This window comes from Abramis brama, assembly GCF_963993115.1.
Source record: "Abramis brama genome assembly, chromosome: 4".
NCBI lineage: Eukaryota > Metazoa > Chordata > Actinopteri > Cypriniformes > Leuciscidae > Abramis > Abramis brama.
Window position 1 is genome coordinate 31,348,233 of NC_139966.1, and position 24,388 is coordinate 31,372,620.

The 24,388-nt window shown below is 39.2% G+C and overlaps 1 long non-coding RNA gene across 1 annotated transcript; it reads left to right on the top strand.

The window, feature by feature from the left end:
• Window positions 1-17,327: 17,327 nt before the first annotated feature.
• Window positions 17,328-19,025, top strand: LOC311081880. Its single transcript, XR_014606038.1, has 3 exons — window positions 17,328-17,791; window positions 17,885-18,015; window positions 18,313-19,025. It is a non-coding gene; the product is annotated as an uncharacterized lncRNA (long non-coding RNA).
• The last annotated feature ends 5,363 nt before the right edge of the window (window positions 19,026-24,388 follow it).

Consider the following 24,388-nt stretch of genomic DNA (forward strand, 5'->3'; position numbering starts at 1 on the left):
AACACTAGCAGTTTCGATTCGGCTATAGACAGAGTTGAATGAAGTTGACATAACTCCGTTGGTTTAAATCCAGTTGAAACAACAGCAAAACAGCAGCGCTCCGTGATTAACGAGCGAACGACAAGTTACCCCAGCAACCGAATCCTCCCCGCCACTCGGCAGAATACACTGCCTTGGGGTGCAATGAATCCCAGTCACAGCAGTCCGACAGGTGAAATCAATGTGCACGCTGTGGAAAATCTACACCAGAACGTCAGCCGTGGGAAACAGCACTCAATCTCCTACGTGCCATACAGGGGACCAACCAGACAAATTTCCCGCATGCAGCTCAGCATGCGGAACCGGAAAAGCAAGGAAGAAGCTCTGTCACGTGGTTCACTACAGAGCAGATATATATGCGCCGCCCTTAGCTGGGATAGGCTCAATAAATAAACCTGAAGCAACCAATAGTGGCCCAAAACCACACATCTATACTGCCACACATTTATTATAAGAACCACAGCAATAACTATTATTTTACTTTTAAATGAAAACAAGGTTTGTCAATAAAATCAAACTCTTATTAGGCCACAGACTACTTTAAAAACACACAAAAAAAAAACAAATATGCAATAATTAATAGGTAATAATGTTGAAATATGTTATTATTAATTGTGAAAAACTAATTGTTTTTGTGCCACCACCAACTTTGACCTAATGTCCATGAGTGAGTATTTTTTAGGTCCATCCTGGATTAGCTAATGAGACACAAATAGATGCAGTGTATTTTGCTGTAAGTAAAGTCAAATCTTTAGTTTGAAGTAAATTCATGTTGTATGTGCAATTCTTTGTGGAACCATCCTAAGGCCAAGATGATGCAGTCAGTTGAGATGTGCCGAGGCACCATTTCCCCTTGGCATTTCAGTGAGCCTTTCACAATTTCCTTGGAACAACTCCTGAAAAAAATATTTAGTAAAAAGAAATCACAAAATGTACACATTTCATACATGTTTTATTAAATCTATTTCAATGTAAGGTAAATTCTTTTGTTTAAAACAAACTATTATGTTTATACTTACTAATATAATTACAATGAATAATCATCAAAATAGTATCATCATCAATTAATGAATATACTCTGACTTTTTACAGGCTTAATAATTCTTCAGTGTGTGGTACTCCTGAAAACATGGGACAGCACACAAGGGAGTGTTGCATGGCACACACGTGCTTGGTGAGGTGCCTCTGCTTGCCCTTGCGTGTGCTGGAGAGGCAGACCTTGCAGTGCCGCCTGGTCTTGCTGCCCTGGGAAGTGGTCTGAGGGACTTCAGATGGGAAGTGCCTGGCTGTAAGGCGCAGAGGAGTGTCCAAAGCAGGACGCCCTCCTTTAGCTGGACACCGCAATGTGCTGTACTCCTCCAGCAGCCCTCTCATCAGGTTCGTTCTGAATTGTAGGGAGGTGATTTCCTTTCCTACTCATAGTAGAGCACATCAATAGGGAGTGAGGAGAATAGAATAGTATGTGACAGTGTGGTCTGTTTATTATTGTGAATTTGTTAACACTTTAGATTACATTAATTAAAAATGTTATCACTTTTTATCTTGTTTATATTTATTATTAGATGATTTGTATCCATTTCTCCCCAGTAATTTGCCGGTAGACGATGTGGCTGTTGAATAAAACAGTGTCAAGTACATGAAAATTGATCTTCTTGTACCACTTGGTAGACTTTCTGGTGCATTCATGAAAACCAGTCATCATGTCAGCTTTGTCAACTGCCCTCGATCTTTTTGTTATACTCCAGCACACAGACTGGCTTTGGCATCCCTTTCCTGTTTGCGCGCACAGTCCCACAAGCTCCAGTGCCAAGTGACAAGAGGTGCTGGAAAAGTGTGGGACTACTGTACCAGTTGTCCACATAAAGAACATGACATTTTCTTAGGTAAGGTGCTAGAAGTGTCATCACAACGGACCCAGAAATCCCAAGTCCTGGGTAATGTTGGATGTCAGTGGTAGATCCAGTGTAAATGATCATGTCCTCTACATAGCCAGTGAGCACATCACACAAAACAGAAAACTTGACTCCAAATCTGTGCCGTTTAGATGGAATGAACTGACGAAATGCCAGCCTGCCTTTCCACTTCATCAGAGACTCATCCACACACAGATCCCTGTATGGCAACAAAAATGTGACGAAAGGAGGAGGTGAGAGCAGTGAATATGTTTCTGATTTTTTTCACATTGTCGCATTGTTTGCGAAGTGAAGACAGCGGAGGAGCAGAAGGAAGCGGTCCTGTGAAAACAAAGACCTGAAAAATGGTGTCAAGAGCATGGGGTCTGTGCTCCAGTAATCACGAAGTGATGGTTTTTTTATCACCCCCATTAGGAGAACTGACACTAAAAATGTGTACATTTCAGGGATATTTGTTGGAACCCATTTAACCAGTTTTCTTTAACCTTTCTTGCAAGTCAGAGGCATAGCGGTTTGTTTCCTCCACAATTTCTCCGAGGACATCTTCTGTGAGGAACAATTTAAAACAATTGACCTCACTGGGTGATTCTGGTGGATTTTGCACACCACGCAACTGGTTGTCAAAATTGCCTGGGCCAGGAGGATTAAAAAGGTTGGTTGCCTTCCATGACAATGAGTTTACCTCTTCTGCCTCATTTGACATGGGTAAATCATGGACTGGTGTTGTCTCTTCACCTTCAATGTTGTCAAGAGCTTCAAGGTTTGGGGGAAGATCTTCATCGCTGTCAAAAATCTCATCAGAATTAAAAAAACATTTTAATTTCCTCATTTGTCAGTTTTCTTTTAAATACATTTTCTGTCATTTTCTCTGAAGAAGTTAAAAACTGGTGAACTTGATTAAAGTTTAAAATAGAACAAAGGCGAGTGTGAGGTGACGTCAGCTCTACATCACTTGTCAGCGGGAAAAAAAAACTCGCTATGCATGACAGTTAAAATCTTTTTTATTTATTTTTTACAAAATATTGTTACAAACTTGTCAACTACAGTGTTAAATATATGTAAGGGAACTCCTAATGTGGTTTTAATACTTGGAGAAAAAAAGATCATGTTAGTTGATTGGTAAGTTATCACGGGCTATGGGCGCCGCCATTATTTGTTTACAACACTGATGGAGTCGGACTCGGAGCCTGCTGGATTTACAACATGCAAGATCATCCATGTCTCCTGAAATATTTAACAGTAACCCCCGCTTCACTGCTGCTCACGCGCTGCTCCTGCTCCCGGTGTGAATGCACTCATTGATTAACATGCACGCTGAAAAAAATACGCGCTGCTCACGTGTATTGACAAGATGTGTGTGTGAAACGGCCATTTTATCTACAAGATGTGTGTTTGAATCAAATAAAACAATATTACATAATGTTTAAAAGGTTATCTTGGTGTTATAGATATTAGTGTGCAATAACAAACTGTATTTAGTTTTTACTAGTATTTTTGTTATTGTGTAATGTAATTTAAAGTGTATGAAACCTAAAATAAACATTAAAATACACTGAACAGTTGTGATAAATGACAAGCGCTGAACGCGTCCGTCTCTGGCTCAGTGCCAGTCAAAGCGTGAAAGCAGATTTGAAATTTTGAATTTAGCAGTTGATCACGTCACTCACTGAACATTCTAATCACACCAGTGTGATCGTACGCTCCAGGGACCAGCCAAGACTGATCACACTGGTGTGATCGTACGTGTCAAAGGGTTAATGAAAATGAAAATATATTTCCCTATATATGAATGCTCAATATATTAAATTGTTTAACAATATATTTGAAAATATACAGAATAATATATTGTGTTAATATATATATATTGAATAATACATAAGGAATTGCCGCTTTTCAGGTCAACTTCATGGTAATGAGCTATGACACGGTTCCGCGGCGACCAATCAGAATGTAGAAATCCTCCACCAAAAAGAATTCCAGAGAATGCAATCCTGTAAACTTTGGTTTCCGACCACATTTTAGTTCCCAAGCAAAATGGAGAAGTTAATCATTGCGGTTGCGGGTTTCCCATTGCTCTATGACTTGTCCCTGTTTGCGTACAGGGACATATATAAAAAAAATTCTGTGTGAACCAAGGTGTCTGAAATTGTTGGTGTTTCTGGTGAGTTGCTGATGTGCATTAACGTTATATGTTTTCTGGAAAAAAAGCGGGAATTGCATACAGTGCTATAGCATGCAAAACAGTGTTGTTGCTGCAAATCAGTCAGTAAAGTTAACTTTATAATTTTTACAAGATCAATCTCTACATAATTAAATGTGCAACTATGATACGGCTATTTACTGATGCTGTACAATAGCCTACTTTAGCCCAGCAAATTTCATTAGATGTCATTATCAGCAGTTATCATAGTTATCTAATTTCACAGTACATTTGAAGTACAAAATATATTGACACATTCGATAAACATAGGTGTTGTATTGACCAGAGAGAGAGCTGTGGCGAACATTTGGGGTGGAGACGAGGGGTGTATGTGGCATATTTTAAAATGAAAGCAGTCACTTCTGCCTTTTTTATTTTATTTTATTTGTTTTACAAATTGCTTAGCTGACCACAGCCTGCTATGCCTTCACTCTCCCAACAGAGTCAGACTGTATTTTCTTCAATCCAACTCAGAAGAAAACTGCAACTCTACCATCACTGAATGGGCAACCATCAACTCTTCCGACTTCCTCAGTCCTTGGTTGCCTGCGTGGCCTTTCCAGCCCAGGGCCGGCAGGCCACAATCTGCATGTGGTCAGCCATGTGCTCATGGAGAGAGAGAAAACCTTCAACCAGAACAGAGTCAAACAAACCACTCAAGTTCATCATATCTTCTTCATCCAACGGAGAGGAAAACAATTGCAACTTCAACGTTTGACACTCACCGAACCATCAACATCCTTTTCCAAGAACTTCAAGAATTGTTTCCACGGCAAAGGCCATACAAGTATACATTTAATGAGGTGCTCTGAAAATGATAAGCTGATGGTTCTTTTCATAGTTAAATTGATCTCTTCCATAGTTCCATTTCCTGCTTCCGGTTCCATTCTGCCACTCAACATTTTACCTATGCATGTATGTATGTGTGTTTAGATTAGTTATGTTTGTGATTTAGTTAATAAAACTTGTGCACAATACGTATTTGGTTCTGATTCTCTGCTTGCAACAAAGTTTACTTTACGATTTAGATTTTGACTACAGGCTCTTAGTTGTACTGTACAGTAAGAAAGACATTTCCCTCGCCTGGAAATTAATATTTCTTAGAATGAATAAACAATTAACACTGAGTGTTCATGGGACGAACAGGTGGGTTGATTGTAATATTAATTTTACTACATTGTTAATTCTATTAACTGATCCAAATATTCATAATCAATTATAAAAAGTTATGATTGATTATTAATATTTCTTTGAGCTAACTCGTTACACTTGACATTATATTTATGGAAATCATGCTTTTTTTGATTAATTGGTGTCTCTTAAAAGAGCCATTTAAAGCCATGGCTTATGCCACAGGTTGCCAGGGGACCGCTCTGTCTGTGGAGAAATATTCCATAAATTTCTCCCGGACATGGATAGCCTCCCGTGTGGCGTTATTGCTGCCCACTCGGGTGACCTCCTGTAGGCCAGCAGCTGCTCCGTCTCCAGTAGATGGTATGGGTGTCCTGGTGATGCTAGTCGACCTCCTCAGGAAGTTGTGCAGGACACAGGTTGCCTTCACACAGGCGTCCATTTTGGCAGGGCTGATCTCAGTGACTCCTCTGTACATACGCCACTGGGCTGTGAGAATATCAAAGGTATTCTCAACAATCAGCCTTGCCCGTGACAGCCTGTAATTGAAAACTCTGCCTGCCGGAGAGATTGTGTCCTGGGAAAGGCCGCATAAGGGTCTCGGCAGAGTGGAAACACGTGTGGCTATGGTCCCAAATGCTCTGCACCTGGCAGCAGAGTGTCCTGTGGCAGGCCAAGGGTCCCATCTCGAAGTGCCTGGCCGAAGGTGGAGTTAGCCAGCTCACTGCCATCGCTCGTCCTCCCGTAGCTGCCCACATCCACTACCCGGAAGCAGTACTGGGCATCCACCACTGCTAGGAGCACAACAGAGTAATTCCCCTTGTAGTTGAAGAACAGGGACCCAGAGTTGTCAGGGGCCCTGATTAATACATATTTGCCATCGATGGACCCAAGGCAGTTGGGAAAGTTCCACCGATGGAGGAAATCGGTGGCGATGCTTGGCCAGTCCTCAGTGGTGGGGACTGGCATGACCTCCTGCCCCATATTGCCCTGGCAACCTTTCCAACAACCCCTGCCACGGTGCTCACTCCCACACGATAGCTGAAAGCTATGGTGCAGTAGGATTCTCCAGTGGCCAAGAATCTGCAAAAACTAATAATTTCTTAGGCAAAATGAGCAAACAAACAAATTTGTGGTGAACAGAAGCTAAGTATATTTACTGTAGCCTACTTGCGTACACATTTTAGATACTTGTATTTTACTTGAGTATTTCTTTTCATACCATCTCTATTCTACTTCTACTCAACTGCATTTTCAGAGGGAAATATAGTACTTTTTACTTAATTTTTTCCACCTCAACAAACTTCCTCTAACAACTCAAAATTCTGCTTTTACATTAATACATGAGTAATAATAATCTAATGATATAATAGTATAATAGTCACAGTTTACTTATACTCCTTTGAGTCAATTTTCCCTATTATATTTAAATTAAGTAATGTTTATACCTGATTATACTTAAGTAACATTTTATTGCACGACTTTTACTTGTACAGTCCACATCTGGTAAATAGCATTTAACAACCAATGAAAACAATATCCAACCCATTGAAAATACAAAACAAAATACTTATAAAAATATATAGAAACAAATTAAAACAAAGAATAAAAATCATGAACTCACTGTAGACAAATTGCGAAGCGCTCAGCTGCATTAAAGGGATACTTCAGGATTTAGCATTAAGCTTTGTATTAGTAGAAAACCTGTAGTATTTTCGAATTACCGTGCTTTCTACCCTCATATCCCCCTGAGACGAGAGATTTATGTATTTTTTGACTGGAAAAAAATCCTCCGATGACGCAAAAATCGTCATTTTGCGTCATTGGAGGATTTTTTGGCCAGAGGCTAAAGACTACAGCCAGTAGGAGGAACTCGCCTCGAATTTGCGGCCCCACTTTTGACAGCAAGTTGTCAAACTGGTCCCGGTCCAGCCTGAAGTATCGCTGGAACCTGCCGTCATTCTAGCTGCAGCTCCTGCACCAGCCGGTGATATTCTCCGAGCTGCTGTCGGGCTTGGAGAATATCATGCACCCACACCGATCTCCAACGTCTTCTCCACAGGTAATGCCATGACAAATGCAACAACTTTTTTACCTAATCATACATATATAAATAACTATAGAGTGTCTTCATGTTCTGTGTGACAACAGAGTGTGATGAGGGGTGATTCGTGAGTGCAGCGAAAACTTGATTGGTGCCGGTATGCAAGAAAAAGTGAGGGTACTACCCACTTTTTTAGCACTGAAACATAACATTACAACATTAGCAATATCTACCTGACTTGCACTACTGTACAGTGTAGCATGTTTCCGAGCCCTTTCCCTGCGTCTGACTGATGCTTCTGTGTTACTGTTGTCACTGAATGATGGGCGGTCGGTAGAGTGCGCGTTATAGCCAGAGAAATAAAAAACAGATGGAGCAACTCCAGGCTTAAGTTTGTTGGTGCGGCGAATGACTAAATTACCCGAATCAAAAGTATTTTCCTCACTGTAATCTTCCTCCAAAAAATGTTCACTGCATACTCTGACATCGGCGCCCATTGGAGGGTTCTTCCTTTTCAGTGCCGCTAGCCAGTGAAGCAGTAATGTTACTGTTCTCTGTGTGGCGATACAGAGAGCCAAACGATACAGAGAGCCAAACAGTACTGAGGAGGTTATAGTCTAAGTGGAACCTGCCCCAAAAACACCGACTACGCCACCCTGGGAATTTCACCCAGAGAATGATTATTTATTTCCTAATTGCAATACTATTGATTCACTTAAGGACACACAGGTAAGTAAACAATTCAGCCAGAGACGAAGTTCAATTTTTAAAAGAGATAAATTTTATTCAATAATTTAAAACAATTCAGAACACATTCATACTTGCTGCTGAGGCTTACCAGTGGAGGAGAAAGGAGTCACAAGGCACGAAGAAATCCCAGGAAAGGTCACCACGTGAACACACACAAACACTAAAAAAACACAGTGAACACAACAAAGGAAACAGGGTAGACAACACAGCACGCAGGAGGGGGATACCACCACCCAGACACCAACACCACCACCTTCGGCTCTCAGCAACTGAAACAGACACACACGATCAAGGGGGATTCACTCAACAGAAAAAGAAAAGTCAATATAATATTTAAATAAAAAAACAAAATGAAATAATCTTAATCACAAAATAGCCAAACTGCCAGAACCAACAATGGTTCCAGAAGGCAGTCCACAAAAAAATAGAAGATCAATTCTAAGACACTTCTCAAACAAAGAAAGACAAAATAAACATGGATTAAAGTACAATGAAACCTTGGCCAAGGAAAACAAATTCAGTATTAAGACAAAAGAAAACAAAATATAAATAAATCTATTAACTGGATTAGTTTATCTAACGAGATAAACTAGAATCACTAATAAAGAAACAAAATCACTGATAAAGAAACAAACTAGAAGCACAAATTAACTAAATTGAAAACAAAATAATAGAAAAGAAATATAAACACTTAACTCAAATTATAACTGTAAAGAGCCAACCCCTTCAACTGCATTCAACCAGTTAAAACACTGGCCCACGTCAAACTAGAGGCTCGCACAGTCAAACGTACGGCCGTGAGTGTCCAGTGGCCGTGATTGCCCAGTGGCCGTGAAGGCAGAACGGGCGGGCAGCGATCGAGTAAAGTTGATGATGCAATGTTCAAAATCTGCATTAAAAGAGACAGCTGTACAGTGGTCAAGTGACGTTAGAGTTGCTGGTACGTAATGTTCAAAACACACAAGGAAACAGCCGTCCAGGACGAGCAGGTAGCGCGATCGAGTAAAGTTGCTGATACAATGTTCAAAATATACACGTTAAGCAAGCAACACTCCAGGACGGACGTGCAGAAATCAGATGACGTTAAGGTTGATTGTACAATATTCAAAATGTGCGTTAAACAAACAGCAATCCAGGCAAAACAGCAGCTAGTGAATGAATGCTCTGCAACTGAAGTCGATCTCCCGTTGAACCAGCCCGGTTCCTGTTATTTATTAAAAAATGAATTAACCCCAAATCAAACAAATAAATCCTACACTATATATCCTACATACCGATCAAGCAGCGTTTTGTATCACCCAGGAGGAGGCAGCTCAAAGGGTACAAACAGTACAGGCAGCTTTCAGTAACATCCGCTTTTGAATGCGTTGAACGACGGAGTGAAGGACTGGCCCGCCAACCGGAGATCTATGAACGTTCAATGCATAGTAAACATAACAGCGGCCGATACCAAATGGAATGAGGGCAGAGACAGCAGAGCCGCTACTTTACCTGTAGAAACGCAGCAGCAAAACACGGAGCGAGTGACCCGGAAGTATGACGCACTTCCGTCACCAGCAAGCAAGAGGCAGTCAGAAGGGCAACTACCTGTATTTATAGGGGGCTGTGGCAGCGATTGGCCAATAGAATGCCGAGTAGTTACGAGTTAAACTCATACTGCTACATCTGTTTTAGTGGCAGTTTATAGAAATGAACTCTTTTGCCCTTTGCTTTAACACTGAATAAAAATAATTTGTACAACCTGGAGCAATACAGTAGTGCCTTAATTAATAAGATTAATTATTAAACAAAAGTACACAATTAAACAAATGTACCACTCTCATTCAGCAGTGTCATGGCGATCTGTCTTCTGTATTCTTTCACTGCTGAGGTCTTGTAAGAAAATGTCAGAGGTTCCCCTGCCAGTATTTTCTCTGCATACTAATATGACACAGGCTTTAACTGATTTGTCAGTGCAAGGTAAATAAATACATATACTATATAAACCAACAAACTATTGTTTTAAAATACTTTACTGGTATAATGAAGTAGACACCAGTATAATAAAGTGGACACAGCATGACAAAAACAAATTTACTTTCAGAACAAATAGACCGCATGAAGTGCCATCCATTTGTCAACTGTGTGGTGCTGTGTTGGCTGTCCACCTGGATGCACTGCACCCTCGTTTTCTGACGAAGGCCCTGAAAAGGCAAGACAAAGGTAAAATTTTGCACATATTTTAGTTTTGTTTTTAAAAGGGAACGTTTTGCATATATGGACACAACAATTACCTTGTGGACTCCAAAAACTGTTTGACTTTGAATGAACCATTGCCCAGGGGATCAAGTGACCAGGCTCATGGACGGCTCCCAAAATGACACTGTACTTTATTGGATCACACTAAAACAGATAATAATCATTTACAAAATCAGTTAATAAATCTATTAAATTACAATCCACCTAAAAAGGCCCTACAAAAAAGATTGTCCTGTGCATACCTTCAGTCTTGAGTTTTTTCCCTCCCATGTGTCATTTCAAATGAATCAATGTGAAGAGCCTTTTTGCCTCTTATTTGTTTTTTGTTTATTTACTGTGTGGGCTATGTATGCATTGATGACCTGTGAGACAGATAAATGAATATATAAGAGCAAATCATTTAAGGAGCATTACCTTGGATAAATTATATACAATCCAAGTAGACAAGTCAGTCATTCAGTTAAGCTCACCTCACTTTCAAGCTCTTCATCGGGAGCTGTCCTCACAATGTACCAATAAAAAAGTTTGTAGGGCCCCATTCGAGACAGCAGGACATGTGATCTTTTGCCTCCCCAGGCATCCCTTATGCCTTTGTATGAGGAAAAAATAGTAATTGAAATAACTTCAGTGTACAACAGCATTAGTTATTATTAGTATATGAAATATATCTCTGAATGTTTAAAAAAAAAATCAAGCCTTAAATTAAATTAAGTACAATGTTAACTAAAACACAGGTTGATTAAAAGCCTAAATAGAAAGTTATTTTTATTTAAATAATAGATGTAGTTCTTTAATACATGTAGGAAATGTAGTTTGTTTATCAAATTTATGTAAATATTTCATTAAAAGTGGTCACATCAGAAGATGATTGTTAAGCTGGAAGAGGAGGCAAGACTGCAGCTGAAGTAGGAGGGGAGAGAACAGCTGGAGGAGGAGAGGAGAGAACGGGAGGAGGAGAAGAGTCAGCAGCTGGAGGAGGAAAAGAGTCAGCAGCTGGAGAAGAGGAGAGAACGGGAGGAGGAGGAGAGTCAGCAGCTGGAGGAGGAGAGGAGAGAACGGGAGGAAGAGAAGAGTCAGCAGCTGGAGGAGGAAAAGAGTCAGCAGCTGGAGGAGGAGAGGAGAGAACGGGAGGAGAAGAAGAGTCAGCAGCTGGAGGAGGAGAAGAGTCAGCAGCTGGAGGAGAGAACGGGAGGAGGAGAAGAGTCAGCAGCTGGAGGAGGAAAAGAGTCAGCAGCTGGAGAAGAGGAGAGAACGGGAGGAGGAGGAGAGGAGAGAACGGGAGGAGAAGAAGAGTCAGCAGCTGGAGGAGGAGAGGAGAGAACGGGAAGAAGAGAAGAGTCAGCAGCTGGAGGAGGAAAAGAGTCAGCAGCTGGAGGAGGAAAGGAGAGAACGGGAGGAGGAGGAGAGAACGGGAGGAGAAGAAGAGTCAGCAGCTGGAGGAGGAGAAGAGTCAGCAGCTGGAGGAGAGAACGGGAGAAGAGTCAGCAGCTGGAGGAGAGGAGAGAACGGGAGGAGGAGGAGAGTCAGCAGCTGGAGGAGGAGAAGAGTCAGCAGCTGGAGGAGAGAACGGGAGGAGAAGAGTCAGCAGCTGGAAGAGGAGAAGAGTCAGCAGCTGGAGGAGAGAAGGGGAGGAGGAGGAGAGTCAGCAGCTGGAGGAGAGAACGGGAGGAGAAGAGTCAGCAGCTGGAGGAGAGAAGGGGAGGAGGAGGAGAGTCAGCAGCTGGAGGAGGAGAAGAGTCAGCAGCTGGAGAAGAGGAGAGAACGGGAGGAGGAGGAGAGGAGAGAACGGGAGGAGAAGAAGAGTCAGCAGCTGGAGGAGGAGAAGAGTCAGCAGCTGGAGGAGAGAAGGGGAGGAGGAGGAGAGTCAGCAGCTGGAGGAGGAGAAGAGTCAGCAGCTGGAGAAGAGGAGAGAACGGGAGGAGGAGGAGAGGAGAGAACGGGAGGAGAAGAAGAGTCAGCAGCTGGCGGAGAGGGGGGAAGTTGTTGATGCTTCCTCGAATTGTGAGGTATCCTTGTCTCCTCATGATGGTGCATGAGGTCGTCAATGTTGACCTTGTGTGTGGTTCGACCCTCTGAATCCACAAAATCAACACTTTTCCCCTCTATTTTGGTCACCATAAAGGGACCAAAATATTCTGGGTCAAGTTTTCCTCCTTTCCATTGTTATTAAAAAAGACGATATGATTGTACAATGGCCACATCTCTTTTAAAGTATTAAACGATTCATGAAGTGTCTCTGTATGGAATTATTATTCTATGTGCTATAATAAAATAGACAAATACTATAATATTGTGTCTTAATTTTAACTGGACAACATTACATTCAATCATATCAGTCAGCTTGACAAATATGTTTACATTATCATTAATATTTACAGGTGAAACTCGAAAAATTTAATATCGTGCAAAAGTTCATTTCAGTAATTCAACTTTTAAGGTGGAACTATATAGACTTATTTCATGCAAAGTGAGAGATTTCAAGCCTTTATTTGTTATAATTTTGATGATTATGGCTTACAGCTTATGAAAACCCCAAATTCAAAATCTCAGAAAATTAGAATATTAAATGAAATCAATAAAAAAAAAGGATTTTAACTCCAACGATCCAACAGCAGCTATCTCACTCGACGCTGAGAAAGCGTTTGATAGGCTAGAATGGAGGTATATGTTTCATACGCTTAAAACATTCGGTTTTGGTCAAACTTTTCTCAGATGGATAGAGATTCTTTACAAAGACCCACAGGCCGCAGTGAGAACAAATGGTTTGATTTCCTCTTATTTCACACTTCATAGAGGCACCCGGCAGGGCTCTGCATTATCGCCAGGGCTTTTCTGTCTAGCTCTTGAGCCTCTTGCGGCAGCTATTCGCAAGAATCAGAATATTCAGGGAGTTAAAATGAATGAGTCTACACATAAGCTTCTGCTTTACGCGGACGACATCTTGTGGCTTGCTTCGGACCCAGCCAAATCAGTCCCAGCATTATTGGACGTTATTGAATCGTTCTCCAAGATATCAGGGTATAAAGTCAACTGGTCCAAGTCAGAGGCCCTTCCATTGACTTTATACTGTCCAAGAACTTTATTTCAGGCAGGGCTGTTTCAGTGGCCTACTGAAGGCATAAAATATCTTGGTATTCTCTTCCCTCACCAAATTGATAAAATAATCGAAAAGAATTTGAATCCACTCTTTAATAAAATTTCATTAGATACAGATAGATGGTCACCACTATTTTTATCATTATGGGGAAAGGTCAATGTCCTGAAGATGAATTGTATCCCGAGGTTGAATTATTTGCTGCAATGCCTGCCTATTACAATACCCCAAAAATACTTTAAAAGATTCGACCAAATTTGCAAAAAGTTCTTATGGAATGGTAAACGCGCAAGGATAAAATTAGAAAGGCTACAGGTGCCAATCAATAAGGGTGGCATGGGCCTCCCCAAACTAGCCCTGTATCATTATGCCTTCTGCTTGAGACATATAGCTCAGTGGACACTGCCACCTGAGAGAGCTCCTCCCTGGTTTGAGATTGAACAGAGATTATTCTCACCACTTTCCCCTATAAATGCTTTATCTAGCAATATACCCTCCAAATTAAAATCTCACCCTATCATATCTAACCTCTGTAATGTGTGGAAGAAGTTTTCTAAAGCTTTTAATATTAATGTTTATCTTAATTCTGAATCCTGTATTTGGAATAATCCAACCTTACGTATTAATAAACATTCTCTTCTATGGAAAGATTGGGTAGAAAAAGGAATTATTACACTTGCAAATCTGTATGAGAGGGATAATATAAAATCATTTGAAAGGTTAGCAGGTGAATACAATTTGCCCAGAAATAATTTCTGGAAGTATCTTCAAATGCGTCACCTGCTAATTGCTGTCATAGGGAAAGGAGTAGAACCTCAGCAGTCAAACCTTCTTTCTCAGATTACGAAAATAATGGGTTTGGGGCATGAAGCTGCTATCTTTTATACAATGTTATTTCAACAGACAGTTACCATATCTTATGCAACAATGTTAACTTGGTCGGCAGATTTGAACATTGATGTTACACATACAGAATGGGATCGTATCTGTGAAAACATTAAGAGGGTTTCAAGAGACATTAAGATTAGACTAATTCAGTTTAAGATTCTTAATCGATTTTACTGGACTCCTACTCGGCTGTTTAGGCTGAAGCTGAGAGATAATGCAGACTGCTGGAAATGCTGTAGTTCAGAAGGGTCTCTTTTTCATTTGCTCTGGGAATGTCCCATGATTCAGAATTTTTGGCTAAAGATTCATGACCGCATTGAAAATATTACCCGGACTGGTCTGGAGTTCTGTCCGAGGTTGTTTGTTTTAAATGATCCACAGATGACATCGAACTGTGGAGCAGCGGACTTTATTCAGACTAGTATAATGGTAGGAAAACAAATAATAATGAGAAACTGGAAGAACCCAGGGGAGCCCTCTTTCCAGGAGTGGAGTACGGAATTGGCAAAAGTGGCATCATACGAAAAAAATTCTTTCAATATTAATGACAGGACAGAAAAATATGTGGCGAAATGGGGAAAATATGTGCAATATATTGCTACTAGATGAGAATGTGGTGCTTATTGAAAAATGTATATTTGATTTTTTTTTTTTTTTTTTTTTTTTATTATTTCTTTTTGTTTATTCTTTTTATTTATTTGTGTACATTTAAAATGTATCATCACTATGGGATACATGTTAAGATGTCAATTGTGAAGTTGACTACAATGTTGATTTTATTGTAATAGTGATGTTTAAAAACTTAATAAAATACTAATTATAAAAAAAAAAAAAAAAGGATTTTAAATACAGAAATGTTGGCCATCTGAAAAGTATAATCATGCATATGTACTCAGTACTTGGTTTGGGGCCCTTTTGCATGAATTACTGCCTCAATGCAGAGTGGCATGATGCTATCAGCCTGTGGCACTGCTGAGGTGTTATGGAAGACCAGGATGCTTCAATAGCAGCCTTCAGCTCATGTCTCTCATCTTTCTCTTGGCTATGCCCCATAGATTCTCTATGGGGTTAACCCTTTCGCACGTACGTTCTAAAATAGTCAGACTGGCAGCCTGGCGTGAGTTTTTTTCTGCGACCGTTATTTTGCAATCAATCGCGTTCTAATTTCCATGGAGACGCATGAACCTTGTCACGTGACATTCCGCAGTCACAATGGCGCACACAATGGATAACCGTCTGCAGGTGAGTAGTTTGAATGTTTCGCTTTATTTTTTATTCAGAACCTCTCAAATAATTTGTTTGCGTGTACCGAATATGGCTGATATGGTTATGTTTATGTTTCCCCCCCCACTGCTTTGTATTTCGCTTGCACATGGTACTTTGCATCTCCCTCACAACAGCCGCGTGACAATCGGTGAGTAACGTTAGGCTATATTTGAGTTTTTAATTGTATTCTGAAGCAACTAGAATTATTTACAAGCATGCAATAAATATGAATAAAGAACGTAAAACGGACAGTGCTCAATAATGTGGTCGTTCACGTCATTACGGTTTGTTTGTCTGTCAATGCGCTGTTTTGCACATTGCAAATAAATAACTTATGTTCAGTAATCCGTGCATTCAGGAGGTAAAGTCGGGGTTCAGTTGAATTGATACGTTATACATAACATGAATATACCAAAGCACATATTTGACGGTAAACCCTTTACATCGATTTTCTTGTTTGTTTTAGTTAATATTGTTACTTAGTTTTATATCTCTCAATAGCAAAGCAGAGAAAAGCTACATGGTATGACATTGTTAAATTATATTTTCCTATATACAAAACATTTGAGCAAGCTGTGTGACCATATACATATATACAATTTTATATATATATATATATATATATATATATATATATATATATATATATATTTATTTATTTATTTATTTATTTAATAATAATAATAATAATTATTATTATTATTATTAGCTTGCTCAAATGTTTGTTGGAAATATAATTTAAAGGGATAGTTCACTTTAAAATGAAAATTCTGTTATCATATACTCACCCTCAAGTTGTTTCAAACCTGTATGAATTTCTTTCTTCTGCTGAACACAAAAGAAGATATTTGTCAGTAACCAAAGAGTTAACTGGAGCCATTGACTTCCATAGTAGGCAAAAATATATACTATGGAAGTCAATGGCTCCAGTTAACTGTCTGGTTATTGACATTCTTCAAAATATCTTCTTTTGTGTTCAGCAAAAGAAAGAAATTCATACAGGTTTGAAACAACTTGAGGGTGAGTATATGATAACAGAATTTTCATTTTAAAGTGAACTATCCCTTTAACGATGTCATACCATGTAGCTTTTCTCTGCTTTGCTAGTGAGAGATATGTATAGTATAAGTATTATTCATACAATTCAAACGTATGACATTTGTTAAAAAGAAATCACAAAATGTACACATTTCATGTATGTTTTATTAAATCTATTTTAATGTAAGTTCAATTTTTTAGTTTAAGACAATACGTTTATACTTACTAATATAATTACAAAACAGATAACAAATATATTTACAATGAATAACAATCAAAACAGTATCATCATAAACAAACAAAAAAAAATCTATAAATATACTCTGACTTTTGATAAAAAAAAAACATTTTTAAACAAACTATTATACATACCTTAATACTTAATATAATTACAATAAATAATAATTAAAATAATATCATCATAAATGAATTAATATACTCTGACTTTTTACATGCTTAATAATTCTTCAGTGTGTGGTATTCCTCAAAACATGGGACAGCACACAAGGGAGTGTTGCATGGCACACACATGTGCTTGGTGAGGTGCCTCTGCTTGCCCTTGCGTGTGCTGGAGAGGCAGACCTTGCAGTGACGCCTGGTCTTGCTGCCCTGGGAAGTGGTCTGAGGGACTTCAGATGGGAAATGCCTAGCTGTAAGGCGCAGAGGAGTGTCCAAGGCAGGACGCCCTCCTTTAGCTGGACACCGCAATGTGCTGTACTCCTCCAGCAGCCCTCTCATCAGGTTCGTCCTGAATTGTAGGGAGGTGATTTCCTTTCCTACTCATAGTAGAGCACATCAATAGGGAGTGAGGAGAATAGAATAGTATGTGACAGTGTGGTCTGTTTATTATTGTGAATTTGTTAACACTTTAGATTACATTAATTAAAAATGTTATCACTTTTTATCTTGTTTATATTTATTATTAGATGATTTGTATCCATTTCTCACCAGTAATTTGCCGATAGACGATGTGGCTGTTGAGTAAAACAGTGTCAAGTACATGAAAAAAGATTTTCTTGTACCACTTGGTAGACTTTCTGGCGCATTCATGAAAACCAGTCATCATATCAGCTTTGTCAACTGCCCCCATCTTTTTGTTGTACTCGAGCACACAGACTGGCTTCATCCTTGGCTGCCCAGTGATGTGATCCAGCTTCCCTGTGGCTGCCATACCAGTTGGGTGGACTGTGGTAAGGACATGGACATCCCTCTTGTCATGCCATTTTACTGCCACCTGTGACCCATTCTCTTCGAATTCCACCTCACCTTTTTTCATCTTACAGGTGAACTTTGGCATCCCTTTCCTGTTTGCGCGCACAGTCCCACAAGCTCCAGTGCCAAGTGACAAGAGGTGCTGGAAAAGTGTGGGACTACTGTACCAGTTGTCCACATAAAGAACATGACATTTTCTTAGGTAAGGTGCTAGAAGTGTCATCACAACGGACCCAGAAATCCCAAGTCCTGGGTAATGTTGGATGTCAGTGGTAGATCCGGTGTAAATGATCATGTCCTCCACATAGCCAGTGAGCACATCACACAAAACAAAAAACTTGACCCCAAATCTGTGCCGTTTAGAGGGAATGAACTGACGAAATGCCAGCCTGCCTTTCCACTTCATCAGAGACTCATCCACACACAGATCCCTGTATGGCACAAAAATGCGACGAAAGGAGGAGGTGAGAGCAGTGAAAATGTTTCTGATTTTTTTCAGCGGGTCGTTGGAAACTGCTGTCGCATTGTTTGCGAAGTGAAGACAGCGGAGGAGCAGAAGGAAGCGATCCTGTGAGAACAAAGACCTAAAAAATGGGGTCAAGAGCATGGGGTCTGTGCTCCAGTAATCACGAAGTGATGGTTTTTTTATCACCCCCATTAGGAGAACTGACACTAAAAATGTGTACATTTCAGGGATATTTGTTGGAACCCATTTAACCAGCTTTCCTTTTATTTCCCTTTCTTGCAAGTCAGAGGCATAGCGGTTTGTTTCCTCCACAATTTCTCCCATGACATCTTCTGTGAGGAACATTTTAAAACAGTTGACCTCACTGGGTGATTCTGGTGGATTTTGCACACCACAGAGCTGGTTGTCAAAATTGCCTGGGCCAGGAGGATTAAAAAGGTTGGTTGCCTTCCATAACAATGAGTTTACCTCTTCTGCCTCATTTAGGACTGGTGTCGTCTCTTCATCTGCAGTGTTGTCAAGAGCTTCAAGGTTTGGGGGAAGATCTTCATCGCTGTCACTCTCTGCCTCGCTGTCAAAAATCTCCTCATCAGAATTAAAAAAAATGTCCTCAATTTCCTCATTTGTCAGTTTTCTTCTTTTATATAAATTTTCTGTCATTTTCTCTGAAGTTGGTGAGCTTGATTAAAGTTGTGTCTTTACAGTAGAACAAATGCGAGTGTGAGGTAACGGTGACGTCAGCTCTACATCACTTGTCAGCGGGAAAAAAAAACTTGCAATGCATGACAGTTAAAATCTTTTTTATTTTATACAAAATATTTACAATCTTGTAGTTATTAACATCGTTAACAATATGTAAGGGAACTCCTAATGTGGTTTTAATACTTGGAGAAAAAAAGATCATGTTGATCAGGAAGTTATCACGGGCTATGGGCGCCGCCATTATTTGTTTACAATACTGATGGAGAGTCGGACTCGGAGCCTGCTGGATTTACAACATGCAAGATCATCCATGTCTCCCGAAATATATGACAGTAACCCCCGCTTCACTGCATCTCACGCGAAGCTCCTGCTTGACGCTCACGCGCTGCTCCTGGTGTGAATGCACTCATTGATTAACATGCACGCACGCCGAAAAAAATACGCGCTGCTCACGAGTCTGACACTTGCTGTGTGAAACGGCCGTTTTATCTACAAGGTGTGTTTGACTCGAATAAATATTAATATTACATCATGTTTAAAAGGTTATTTTGCTGTTATAAATATTAGTGTGCAATAATAAACTATATATTTGTTATTGTGTAATGTAATTTAAAGTGAATGAAACCTAAAATAAACATTAAAATACACTGAACAGTTGTGATAATGATGAGAGCTGAGCATGTCCGTGTCTGGCTGAGTGCCAGTCAAAGCGGGAAAGCAGTGAAAGCAAAGGTTTGAAATTTTGAATTTAGCAGTTGATCACGTGATTCACTGAACGTTCTAATCACACCGGTGTGATCGTACGCTCCAGGGACCAGCATAGACTGATCACACCGGTGTGATCGTACGTGTCAAAGGGTTAAGGTCAGGCAAGTTTGCTGGCCAATCAAGCACAGTAATCCCATGGTCATTGAACCAGGTTTTCGTTCTTTTGGCAGTGTGGGCAGATGCCAAGTCCTGCTGGAAATGAAGTCAGCATCTCCATAAAGATTGTCTGCTGAAGGAAGCATGAAGTGCTCTAAAATGTCCTGGTAGACGGCTGTGTTGACTCTGGACTTGATAAAGCATTTCATCAACAATACCTGTTTTTCCTCTCCTGTTTATCTGTGATACACTGTAATAATATAATCAGTGTTATTCACTTTACCTGTCAGTGGGTTTCTTGCTGTGGCTGATCAGTGTAAATATGTACTTTAGTGGATGCATTTTTCACCTCTGTATGGTGCCATTGATCCTCTCCACCAATCCGTTGGTCTGAGGGTGGTACGGGGCACAGAGGCTTCTCTTGATTCCAAGCACTTCACAGACCTTAGTGTTGATCTACAGGGGTTATGTGAAAATAATATTTTGTTATATTATTTGAGTAATATATTTTTTTTTTTAAAGGGAAGAACATGCAGTACTTGAAAGCATTTGTGTAGTTGAAAATGAAAATACTTACAGTGTTGACAAACTCTCTGGCCTAATCAGTAATAATCCGTTTTGGCACTTCAAACTGATACACAAATTTTAAGATGCACTTTGTAACCTCTGCAGCCGACTTGGATGTCAGAGGATACACCTGTGCCCATTTGGTGGAATAATCAATAATAACACAGATATATTGATATTGCTGGTCAGTTTTTACCAACTTTCCAATTAGGTCTATTCCAACCAGTTCAAATAGATATTAGGTCTGTCAACAGACAAGAATAAAAAACAATAAAAAAAATTTGTGTAACACTTTTCACAATACATATAGGGTGATATCAGCTAAATTTGGGACAATAATACAATACCATATATGCCTTTTCCATGTGTTTTTATGATTAATAATGACTGTTTTTGATAATTTTGTGTTGAAATTATGTAATAAAATATAATTATTTAGGCCCTACAGTTCTTGAAACATCAGCTGTGCCAACTTTTTTTGCATGAGCAGTTTCAGGTAAAATGGGCCAGCTGTTTCAGGTACAATGGGCCAGTCAAACTGCAAAGGGAAATAGTAATTTATCATCAATTTTAATTTTAAAACACAATTGCTTATACAGCCACATAACATTTAAACTGCATTAAACAAACATATTCATATGTGCCATTAAAAAAACATTCTGGGTGCAAACCCACATATTCAAATGTGCAATTAAAAAGCCATTGTCTGAACACCTTGTGCTGGTGTTCTCCGGGGCATCCCTGTAGCCACTCAGAACGAACACGCTTCCCCTTAAAAATAATCATTGTTCGACTGTATGTGCCTTCTGCATTGAACGCTGCCAGACAAGTCGTTGTCTCCCCCTTCTCTCCGGCACACACCTCCACACATGGCTGGCCAACCTGTCCAACGACCTTTGTCGAACTGAACTGGTCCTGAAGCCCAGACTCGTCACAGTTCCATATTTGTGACGGTGTGCCCTCAATACCCAGCTCGACCAAAAGGCTCTCATACTGGTTAAACCACTGGCTAACCACCTCTTTGTTGAGTCCAGCAGCTCGTGCTGCAGACAGGACCTCTGGCTTGTGCATCCCAAGCTCTGGGTTGCTCTTTAGAAAGTTCTGAAACCAGTAATATCCGGCCCTCCCTGCTGTCTTGGAGAAACCAGATATGTTGTTCTTGGCTGCAAAATCAAAGACCACTTTATGAACAACTAATAAAGTTTGTAAAGCAACCAAGTCCATCAATTTGAGTAGTCCTGACCTCAGAAACAGTCCTGTAGTATGTTCTCTTGGAGCAACTCCATTAATTATTCTTATAGCCCTTTTTTGCTAAATAAATAAGGACATTAAATTAGTGAAATAAGAATTACCCCATACCTCCAAACAATACATAAAATATGGCAAAATAAAGGAACAATATAGGATTCTCATTGCCTTATAATTTAACATAAACTTTACTTTACTCAAAATGGCAATGTTTTTACAAATTTTATTTCTTACATAAGCTATGTGTGACTTCCATTTAAATTTTTCATCAATGAGTACTCCTAAAAACCTAAATTCTGACACTCTCTCAATAGTTATTCCATTTAAAGTCAAACGAACATTATCAGAGCATTTTTGATTTGTAAACAACATAAATTTTGTTTTACTTAAGTTTAACGACAGTTTATTTTTATTAAACCATTTCTGAAGTAGGACCAATTCTTGTTCAATAGTTTTCATTCATATTTTTATGTTCTTCCCCGATACAAAAAAATTAATATCGTCCGCAAAAAGAACAAAACGTAAAATCTTTGATTCATCATAGAGATCATTAATATATAAAGTAAATAATTTAGGCCCCAGCACAGAGCCTTGAGGGACTCCACACTGTATTGTTTCCAACTTAGATTCATGGCCTATATACTCTACATATTGTTGTCTATTTTCTAAGTAACTAATAATCCAGTTTAATACTACACCTCTAATTCCATATGTCTGTAATTTAGATATCAATATACCATGATCAAGAGTGTCGAAGGCCTTTTTAAGGTCAATAAAAACACCAACTGTGTGATTTTTATCCTCCAATTCTGTAATAATGTCCTCTGTGATTTTCATCAAAGCCATAGCTGTTGAGCGGGTGCTTCGAAACCCAAAAAGATTATCATGTATCAAAGAATGTTTTTCAAGAAAATAATCCAATTTTTTAACAAAAAGCTTCTCCAGAATTTTAGAAAATTGAGAAATCAAAGATATAGGCCTATCATTTGTGAGACTATGCCTATCACCAGATTTAAAAAGGGGAATAATTTTAGCCACCTTCATTTTATCTGGAAAGAAACCTGTATTAAAAGACAAATTGATTATATATTTTAATAGTCTAATAATACAACGTATAGTTTCTTTGACAATATACATATCTAAGCCATCACTATCGCATGAATGTTTACTTTTTAATTTAGAGACAGTGGAAATAATTTCACTCTCACTAACTTCGTCAAAAAAAAAGGGATTGCATGACTCTGCTTTCACCTGTCCAGCTTTTATTTTCATTATGTAGTGGTATAGTTTTGGCAAGATTTGGACCAACATTGATGACAAATGAATTAAATTCATCAGCCATTTTTTCACCACTTATCTCGACGTTCTGTTCATTCATTAAGTATAATGGCTGACTATAATTCATTTTACTGCCCATAACCTCCCTTTCCACATTCTTTTGATATTACTTTTGTTTTCCATCAACAAGTTTGTATAATAATCTTTCTTTGCACGTCTCATTATAGTAGTCAGCTTATTTTTATAGGCTTTATATTTTTTTTCTGCATTTACTGTCCGATATTTTACAAAGTCCCGATAAAGCTTATTCTTCTTTTTACAAGATTTCAATATACCCTTCGTTAACCAAGGTTTATTATTATTTCTTGCTTTATCATTCAATATTTTTTATTGGGCAATTTTTATTATATAACCATAGATACTTTAAAAAAAAATAATTCATAAGCCTTATTTACATTATTTGTACTATAAACATTGTCCCAGTGTTCTTTCATAAGATCATCCCTAAATCTGTTTAGTCTTTCCTCAGTTCTTAACCTAATAACTTAACTAGACTTTTCTTTATTTGTTTTTACTTCACAGAAGTGAGTTACAAGTCGTTAACCAAGTCTCAGACAAAGCTATAACAGTAAATTTATTTTGTAATGTGTTCAAATAATCATGTATTTTACTCAAATTTGAATACAGGCTTCTACAATTCAAATGAATGAGAGAAAATGAACCAGACGTTTCTATATTACTAGTAAATTCTGCGTCTGTATAATATTTACATGTATCATTTATGTTTGGAAATAAATTTGACTCCGAGTCCAGTTCATCATGGTCATAGACACATCCTTCTGAATTTTCAGCTTGTGTAAGGATATGTTCACACATTGCGGACATTGCACTCAATTATACAAATTAGCGCTTGCCACAATGTAATCTCCACATACCTTATTCATCGTGTGTCATTTTCATAACTGTCCAAGGAAAGTCGAAGAGATTCAACGCTGGCTGTTATTTCCCCAGCGGGAGCATGTTTGCTCCTACTGCGGGGGGACTGCCATCCTACAGCCCGCAGCGCTGAGTCCCAATCCGGCTCTTTTCTTGGGACTTCCATCGTTACGCCAAAGTCCTTTAGACCCTCAGCTGCTTTTCGTGGGTTTTCAAAAATCTTAGTCTTTCCAAAAATCTTAGTCTTTCCATCCTGCAGAAACAGCATGAGTTTTGCGGAGTAGAGAATGTGAGACTTGATTTTTCGCTCCTGGAGTTGTTTCCTTGCGCTCCTGTATTTTGCGCGCTCCTTAAAAAGATCCGAAAAGCAAGATCCGAAAGCTCCTTGATCCTTGATCCGAATGTCCTTTAGAGACCATGCAGCATATAGCACTCGTTGTTTCTCCTTAAAACTACGGAAACAAACGATGATTGATCTGGTGAAGTCCGCGGCGCATCCCGTGGAGACACCTGT